General features: G+C 43.2%; 1 non-coding gene across 1 annotated transcript; it reads left to right on the top strand.

Annotated features, from left to right (window-relative positions):
• The first annotated feature begins 7907 nt into the window (after positions 1 to 7907).
• LOC123458397 lies at positions 7908 to 8041 on the top strand. The gene has a single exon (XR_006635655.1). It is a non-coding gene; the product is annotated as a U8 small nucleolar RNA (small nucleolar RNA).
• Positions 8042 to 9109: the final 1068 nt, after the last annotated feature.

Below are 9109 nucleotides of genomic sequence, written 5' to 3' on the forward strand. Positions count from 1 at the left end.
GAGTGTTAGGGATGTCCTGTGGTATCTGTCTTGCAGTGGCTGTCTGTCCTTCTCAAAGTCTCCATCAGCCCTGTTCAGACTTTTCATGCTTATCTTAAACTTTTATGTAAAACTTCCTCTCTCCAATGGCAGTTTTTAAAAAAATATTTATTTTTATTTATTTATTTGAGAGCGACAGAGAGAGAAAGAGGCAGAGAGGGCTGGAGGGATGGCTTAGCAGTTAAGTGCTCACTTGCCTGTGAAGCCTAAGGACCCCAATTCAAGGGTCAATTCCCCAGGACCCACGTTAGCCAGATGCACAACGGGGCGCATGTGTCTGGAGTTTGTTTGCAGTGGCTGGAGGCTCTGGCGCGCCCATTCTCTCTCTCTGTCTCTCTCTCTCTCTTTCTGCCTCTTTCTGTCTGTGTCTGTTGCTCTCAAATAAATAAATAAAAATGAACAAAAAAACTTTTTTTAAATAAATATTTAATTAAAACAAAGAAAGAAAGACAGAAAAAAAAATAATGGTCGTGCCAGGGCCTCCAGCCACTGCAAACCCCCTTGTGCATCTGGCTAATGTGGGTCCTGGGGAATCGAGCCTCAAACTGGGGTCCTTAGGCTTCACAGGCAAGCGCTTAACCACTAAGCCATCTCTCCAGCCCCCTCTTTTTTAAAGGTAGGGTCTTACTCTAGTCCAGGCTGACCTGCAATGCACTATGTAGTCTCAGGCAGTTTTTGTTTTAGTAGAGGAGATCAAGCTCTCCCAGATCAAATCAAAGATTTTTTCTTTTTTCTCTTAGTTTTTCTAAAGTTCCTACTTGTGGGCTAAATACTTTTCAAGCAGTTGCCATGCGCTAGTGGGGAATCTGTACATTTTAAAACATTCATCAGGGAGACATACACAATTCCATTACCCATCAATACAAGGTAACCTAGGACTAAATGCTAAACATACACACCAGGCAGGGCGTGCTTTGGGAACGCCAGGCTGGTGGCTAGACGGTAGGAGAATGTGCCAGGGAGGCTCCCGCCCAGTGAGGCAAGCTTAGGCAGCACATACTCACAAAAGGACTTCTATGTGAAGAATAATCATGGGCTGGAGAGATGGCTTAGCGGTTAAGCACTTGCCTGTGAAGGCTACAGACCCCGGTTCGAGGCTCGGTTCCCCAGGTCCCACGTTAGCCAGATGCACAAGGGGGCACACGTGTCTGGAGTTCGTTTGCAGAGGCTGGAAGCCCTGGCGCACCCATTCCCTCTCTCTCCCTCTATCTGTCTTTCTCTCTGTGTCTGTTGCTCTCAAATAAATAAATAAAAAATTTAAAAAAAAAAGAATAATCAAGATGGTGCTCAGCAAGCCTGGGGAGATGGCTCAGCAGTTAAAGGCACTTGCTTGCAAAGCCTGCTGGCCCAGGTTTGATTCCCCAGTACCCACATAAAGGCGGCAGCACAAAGTGGTGCATGTGTTTGGGGTTTATTTGCAACAGCAAGAGGCTCTGGAGTACCCATGCTCATTCTCTCAAACAAATAAAGATTTTACATATATATATATTTGGGCAGCTTCCATAATAAAATGTATTTTTCCAAATGCTCAGCAATGGGAGCACCTTGCGGTTTCCAACTTCTTACACGGTGTTGCAGTCAGGTTGGCATTGCTGGTAGAAATCACCCAAGAGCAGCTTGTGGGGGAAAAGAGGTTTATTTTGGCTTACAGGCTTGAAGGGGAAGCTCTATGATGGCAGGGAAAATGATGGCATGAGCAGAGGGTGGACATCACCCCCTGGCCAACATCAGGTGGACAATAACAACAGGAGAGTGTGCCAAACATTGGCAAAGGGACGCTGGCTCTAACACCCATAAGCCCGCTCCCAACCATACACTCCCTCCAGGAGGCGTTAGCTCCCAAATCTCCATCAGCTGGGAACAGCATTCAGAACACCCAAGTTTATGGGGGACCCCTGAGTCAAACCATCACACATGGGCAACACTGAACTCCCTCGGTTCTTTTGTTTGTTCTTTAGTGCTGAGTCTTGAACCCAGGACCTTGCACTTGTAGGTGAACTCCTCCGCTGAGCTAAATCCCCGTCCCCATCACTGACTGCTAGCGTGGTCAGCCGAGTCAGGTTTCACAGGCCTCAGAACACGGGCTGCAAGCTGGAAGGGGCAGCGGGGTTGTAGCGCGTGACTGCCTCCTCCGCGCAGCTCTGGGGTCTTACCTCGTTTACTTCAAGATGTGAGCTTGTTGTGATTGCCATTTCACACATGAGTAAAGTAATGGCTGAGGAGCCGCTTGAGGCCACATAATTAATAATGATACTGATGATGACAGCAGTTCACATGGTAACCACCGTGTGGGAGACATAATTTAGGCATTCTTAAAACAAGCCAATGAGGTAAGAACATTATTATCCCCAGTTTTAGATGGAAGAAAAACAAAGCATGGGGAAATTCAAAAAAAAAAAAACACCCAGAAACTACAACCAAGAAATTTCATAGACTCTTGGATCCATACTGCCTGGTTTCTGAGACCTGCCCCAAAACCCCGATTCTAGAGCAAAGCTGTCTACAGAAATGGGATGAGGGCTGGAGAGATGGCTTAGTGGTTAAGGCACTTACCTGCAAATCTTAGGACCCAGGTTCGAGTCTCCAGGACCCATGTAAGCCAGATGCCCAAGTGGCTCATGCATCTGGAGTTCATTTGCCATGGCTAGAGGCCCTGGCATATCCATTTTCTCCCTTCCTCTCTCTCTCTCCCTCTCTCTCTCTCTCTCTGCCTTTTTCTCCCTATAATTAATAAACATATTAAATAATAATAAAAAGAAACAGGATGTGACCCACACATAGAATTTAAAATATTTTAGTAGTCACATTAAAAATTAAAAACAGCCAAGCCTGGTGGCACGTGCCACCAGAGGTAGGAGGAGCACCATGAGTTCAAGGCCACCCTGAAACTATTTAGTGAATTCCAGGTCAGCCTGGACTAGAGTGAGACCCTACCTCGAGAAACCAAAATAAATAAATAAATAAAAAGAACCAGGCAGGCTTAGAAAAATGGTTCAGTGGTTAAGGCACTTGCCTGCAAAGACTAACAATCTGAGTTTAATTCCTCAGGAACCAGTATAAAGCCAGATGCACAATGTGGCACGTGCATCTAGAATTCATTTGCAGCGGCTAGAGGCCCTGACATGCCCATTCTCTCCTCTCCACCCCTGCCACGTGACCCTGGCTTTCTTCTGTCTCTCTGCTAGCAAGAAAATTAAAAAAAAAAAAAAAAGAGAGCCAGGCATGGTGACACACCCCTTTAGTCCCATCACTCAGGAGGCTGAGGTAAGAGGATCACAGTAAGTTTAAGGCCAGCCTGGGACTACAGAGTGAGTTCAAGATCAGCCTGGTCTAGAGTGAGACCTTACCTTGAAAAAAAAAAAAAAGTAAAAAGAAACAAAGTTCATTTAAATAAAACATTTGATTTCTCCAAAATATCTCCAAGATAATAGCATTTTAAATATATAATCAATATAATAAAACTTACTTTACTTCCTTTTTCATATGAAATATTCTACATCCAGTGTGTATTTCTAAACTTATAGCATATTTCAATGAAGTGCTAAATTTACAAAAGAAATACTTGATCTATATTTATATTTCACATAATTTATAGTTGAAAACGAATTTGTGTATTCAATTTATTCCAAACATATTTAAAAGTTTTTCAATACTTGGGTTGAGTACCCAAAATCATTTTGTTTTCTCTTAATATCTGCATGCATGGTGTCAACTCCAGTTACTTCATTTTAGGACTGACTTGGCTTAAAGTAGCGCTCCATCAGTTGCAAAACTGTTTAAGTTATTCATTAATCTTTGTGCCACTCTAGTGTGTTTAAAAAAATTATATTTTATTTATTAGAGAGAAAGAGGATGAGAATGGGTGCACCAGGACGTCTAGTCACTGCAAATGAACCCTAGATGCATGAGCCACCATGTGCATCTGGCTTACATGTATTCTGGGAAATCGAACCTGGGTCCTTAGGCTTGGCAGGTAAGTGCCTTAACCACTAAGCCATCTCTTCAGCCCCAACTTGGTATTTTAAAAAATAATTTGTGTAGGTTAGCATACAAAGAAATGGTTTCATCCTGGCCTCTTCATACATATGGGACACAATACTTTGTTCTCATTCATTCCCTTCACCCACCGTCCTCTCCCATTCCCTCCTGTCCTCTGGCTGGTTCCTGTCCTTACCCTGTTAGCACCCTCTCTGTGTCTTATCAGAAGTATCCTACTACCCTCTTCTATGTCCCCCTCCAGCCAGTCCAGCCTATGTGGCGAGCTCCAGGACAATGAGAGACCCTGCCTCAGGGGTGGAGACTGTACTCTTATGACTGAGGATGGCACCCAAGGTTGTCCTCTGGTCTCCACATGCATGCATACATGCATGTACACATACCAACATACACACCCCATATCCAAAGGGAACCCACACCCCTTTATTGAGACAGGGCCTCGCATGAGGCTGCATTGCATTGCCTCGCCAGCGAGCCCCAGGACCCACCGGCTCTGGCATTCCAACATTGGATTGCAAGTTTGCACCACCATGCCCAGCTTTCTTCTTTTCTTTTGTATGTGGTTCTGAGGATAAAACTCAGGATCTCATGCTTGCAAGGTAAACGCTTTGCCAACTGAAATATGTTCCCAGCCCTTTTGAAAAAATGAGCTTGAAAATCCTTTGAACAAACATATCCAAAGTGTCAGTTGGGCAGTGTCTCATATTCCATAGCTTTATCTAAAGCTGAAGAAGAACTCTTGAAGTCTTTTTAAAAAATATTTATTTTAATTTATTTATTTGAGAGAGAGAGAGAGAGAGAATGGGTGTGCCAGGGTTTCCAGCTACTGCAAATGAACTCCAGACACATGTGCCACCTTGTGCATCTGGCTTACATGAGTCCTGGGGAATTGAACTGGAGCCTTTGGCTTTGCAGGCCAGTGCTTTAACCACTAAACCATCTATCCAGCCCTTGAAGTCTTTTCAAAAAAATATTTTATTTATTTGAAAGGAGATGGAGACAGGAAAGAGAGAGAATGGGTGAGCCAAGGCCTCTAAATGAACTCCAGATGCATGCACTACTTTGTGCATTTGGCTTTATGTGGGAACTGGGGAATCAAACTCAGGCTTTGCAAGCAACTGCCTTTAAGTGCTTAGTCATCTCTCTAGCTCCCAGCCCTTGAGTCTTTTTGACTCAACTTTGATATTAGGAAGACATGGTACCCAACGGACAATCATTTGGTTGCTTAACTGTAGAGCATTCAGTTTTTTCTGCTCCTGATTTACTGAGGTTTGATTGGTAGGACGTATTCATATTTGAGATGTGCAATGTGATTATTTGTTGTACATTGTGAAATGACTACTAAATAAAGCTAACTGACATTCATCCATCACCTCACCTAGTTACCCTTCTGTGTATGTGGTGAGGCTACTTAAAATCTCTGCTACAAATTTTCAGGGCATGACACATGACTCATGCACACATTAGATCCCCAGATCTCCATGTTGTTCATCAGATCACTTCGTGAATGAAAGTCAGCAGCTTGTGGTCAACATCTCCTGTTTCCTTCCCCCAGTCTTCAGTGACTACCGTTCTACTTAACTTTTGGATGCCATGTGTAAGGGGCCCGCACAGTATTTGTCTGTGAATAACTAGCTTTTTTTTTTGAGGTAGGGTCTCACTCTAGCCCAGGCTGACTTGGAACTCACTCTGTAGTCCTAGGTTGGTCTTGAATTCTTAGTGGTTCTCCTACCTCTGCCTCCCAAATGCTGGGATTAAAGGTGTGTGCCACCCATGCCTGGCTTATCTAGCTTATTTTCAAGTTTATTCATGTTGAAAAAATGGTAGAAAAAATGTTGAAAAAAGAAACCTCATTCGTTTTAAAGCCGAATCTCTCTCTCTCTCTCTCTCTCTCTCTCTCTCTCTCTCTCTCACACACACACACACACACACACACACATACCTACATATACATATTCTACCTGTGATGTCTTTGCAATAAATAGATATCTATATAGTTATCACATTTTCTTTGTCCATTCATCTACCGATACACATTTAGGTTGTGTTCCTGCCTTGGCTGCTGTGAATAGGGTTGGAATGAACAGAGTGCAGACAGCTCTCCAAGACACTGACTTCATTTCTTTTGGATATATACCCAGAGTGGGACTGCTGGACCATATGGTAGTCCTACTTTTATTTTATTTTTTTCTTTGAGGAAGTTCCAGTTTTTCATAATGGCTATACCAAGCTTTTACTATTTGTAAAATATCTTTCAAATCTTTGTACTGGGGCTGGAGAGATGGCTCAGCGGGTGGAAGTGCTTGCCACACAAGGACAAGGTCCTGAGGCCACCTGAGTTTGACTGCCCTGTGCCCATGTAGACAGAGGATAAGGCCAGGCCTGCAGAGAACAGAGACCAAGAATCGCTGGGGCTTGAGCAAATGGCCAGCTCGGGGATCAGTGAAAGACTGTCTCCGAGAAACACGGGAAGAGCGGGAGAGGGACCCCTTGGTATTCTTCCCTGGCCTTTCCATGTATGTGCATAGAGCACGTGCATCTGCACATACACATGCATATACCACACCGCCATACCACACACATGCAGGAACACACGCACACACACACACAATTCTTTTCCTTGTATTTTGCCAGCCACATTTTCATAATGAAAATAATAATTTCTTTAACAATCTTTCCATCTAAAAACGGTGTTCTTCTTTGCATAAGAATTCAAGTCATCTGACAGTTGGTCAATGTTATAAGCTCAGAGCCTGCTATGACTTTTTATGAATACTGGTTGCACATCAGACAACTTATATTGATTCTATAACTGTTGAGAAGAAACTAACTTCATCATATTGTTGCTGAAAATGTCTCTTACTGTTCTCTATTTTTTTTACTTGTCAATTTTTTTTTTGGTTTTTAAGACAGAGGCTCATATAGGATAGTCTCAAACACATGATTCTCTTGTATTTACCTCCCAAGTGCTTGGATTACAGGTGTGTGCCATCACATCTGTCTCCTCTGTTTGCTTGCTTATAGACAGAGCATCTTGGAACACAGGCCAGCTTGGAGCTGTCTATGTAGCCCAGGCTGGCCTGGAGCGGATATCCTCCTGCTTCAGACTCCCAAGTGCTAGGGTTACAAATGTGCACCACCATGCATGGCTCACTTTTTTTTCTTGTTTATTTATTTTACTTTTGCTTTCTGTGAGGAGGAGGAGAGAGAGAATGGGTGTGCCAGGGCCTCCAGCCTCTGCAAATGAACTCCAGACACATAGACACATGCATTACCTTGTGCATCTGGCTTATGTGGGTCCTGGGGAATCGAATTGGGTCCTTTGGCTTTGTAGGCAAGCACCTTACCCACTAGGCAATCTCTCCAGCCCCTCACTTATTTTTAAAAAATATTTTTATTATTTATTTGAGAGGTAAAAATGCAGGTAGAGAGAGAAAGCAAATGGGCATGCTAGGGCCTCCAGACACTATAAATGAACTCCAGACACGTGTACCCCCTTGTGTATCTGGCTTTCATGGGTCCTGGGGAATTGAACCTGAGTCCTTTGGCTTTGCAGGCAAGCACCTTAACTGCTAAGCCATCTCTCCAGCCCCTCACTTGTCTTTGCATGGTTTATTTTACAATACAGCCTTTTCATTTTGCTATGGTGTAGTAAATTATACTTGTCCTTAGTCTATTTTCTGCTGTGATTACAGATACTGTAGACTAAGTAATTTAAATTTATGTTCTCACAGTTTTTGAGGCTGAAGAGTCTACAAACATGATAGCATTGGCCAAAGGCCTTTGTGCGGCGTGGATGAGACAGAAGGCTTCACAGGTCCAGGAAGCTGGCTGGTGAGACAGAGAGAAGGCCAAGACACAAAAGCACTCCCCCGTCAGGTGAGACAGTCTCACCTGTCCTTCCTTCTGAAGGACAGACAGGAGTTTGATGATTGGAGTTTGTATGGGATGTGATTAATTTCTCTGCTTATTAGGGTTTACAAGTTATAAATTGCTCCTAGCTGATTTTTTAGGGAGGGAGAAGAAAGAGGTAGGTAGATAGATAGATAGATAGATGGAGCTTGATTTACTTTGATAACAAAACCACTCTCAGAGCAACTAACCCACTCCTGTGGTCATTTTAAAGGTTCCACCTTCCAACACTACCACAGTAGCAGTGACATTCCAGCAAGAGCTCTGGAGGGACATTCGACACATAAGGCTGTTTGCTCACGAGTGGCCTAAGACTTCTCCCTCCTCCTCTGCTCCAGGCACTGTGGTGTTTTAGCGTCTGTGTGCAGCTGTGGCAGCAGTATTCCTGCATTTTAATATTAAAAATGTCCACACTTTTTTTGGAGCTGTTTTTGAGGTAAGATTTCACTCGAGCCCAGGCTAACCTGGAACTTATTTTGTAGTTCCAAGACAGCCTTGAACTCACAGTGATCCTTCTACCTCTGCTTCCTAAGTGCTGGGGTTAACGGGTGTGCATCACCCTCGGCTCCATACTTATTTTTTGAACTAGGAACATAATTTTTAAAAGTTTTTATTTATGTATTTTTTATTAGAGACAGAAGCAGGGAGGGAGGGGGGAAAAGAGAAAGATTGACAGAGAGAATGAGAGAGAATTGGTGTACCAGGGCCTTTAGCCATTGCACACTAACTCCAGACACACATGCCACCTTGTGCATCTGGCTTACATGGGACCTGGAGAATTGAACCTGGGTCCTTAGGCTTTGCAGTCAAGTGCCTTAACTGATAAGTCATCTCTCCAGCTCAAGAACATAATTTTTATACTGTATCTAAAATAAAATATTTAAATTTTATGATCAATCTTGTCTTACAGAGATATCACTGTAACTTGCATTGTCAGCGTCAAATATTCAAATAAATATATTACAATATTACACTGGTGTGTAAAATGTTATTCAAACCAATCAAGCCATTAATGCAAACAAGAAATGTGTTTTTTTTGTTGTCTTTTTAATATTTTAGTTGTTTATTTGAGAGAGAGAGGGAGAGAGATAATGGGCACGCCAGGGCCTCTAGCCACTGAAAATGAACTCCAGACACATGTACCACCTTGTGCATCTGGCTT

The sequence above is a fragment of the Jaculus jaculus genome, chromosome 1 (genome assembly GCF_020740685.1).
Source record: "Jaculus jaculus isolate mJacJac1 chromosome 1, mJacJac1.mat.Y.cur, whole genome shotgun sequence".
In the NCBI taxonomy this organism is placed as follows: Eukaryota; Metazoa; Chordata; class Mammalia; order Rodentia; family Dipodidae; genus Jaculus; species Jaculus jaculus.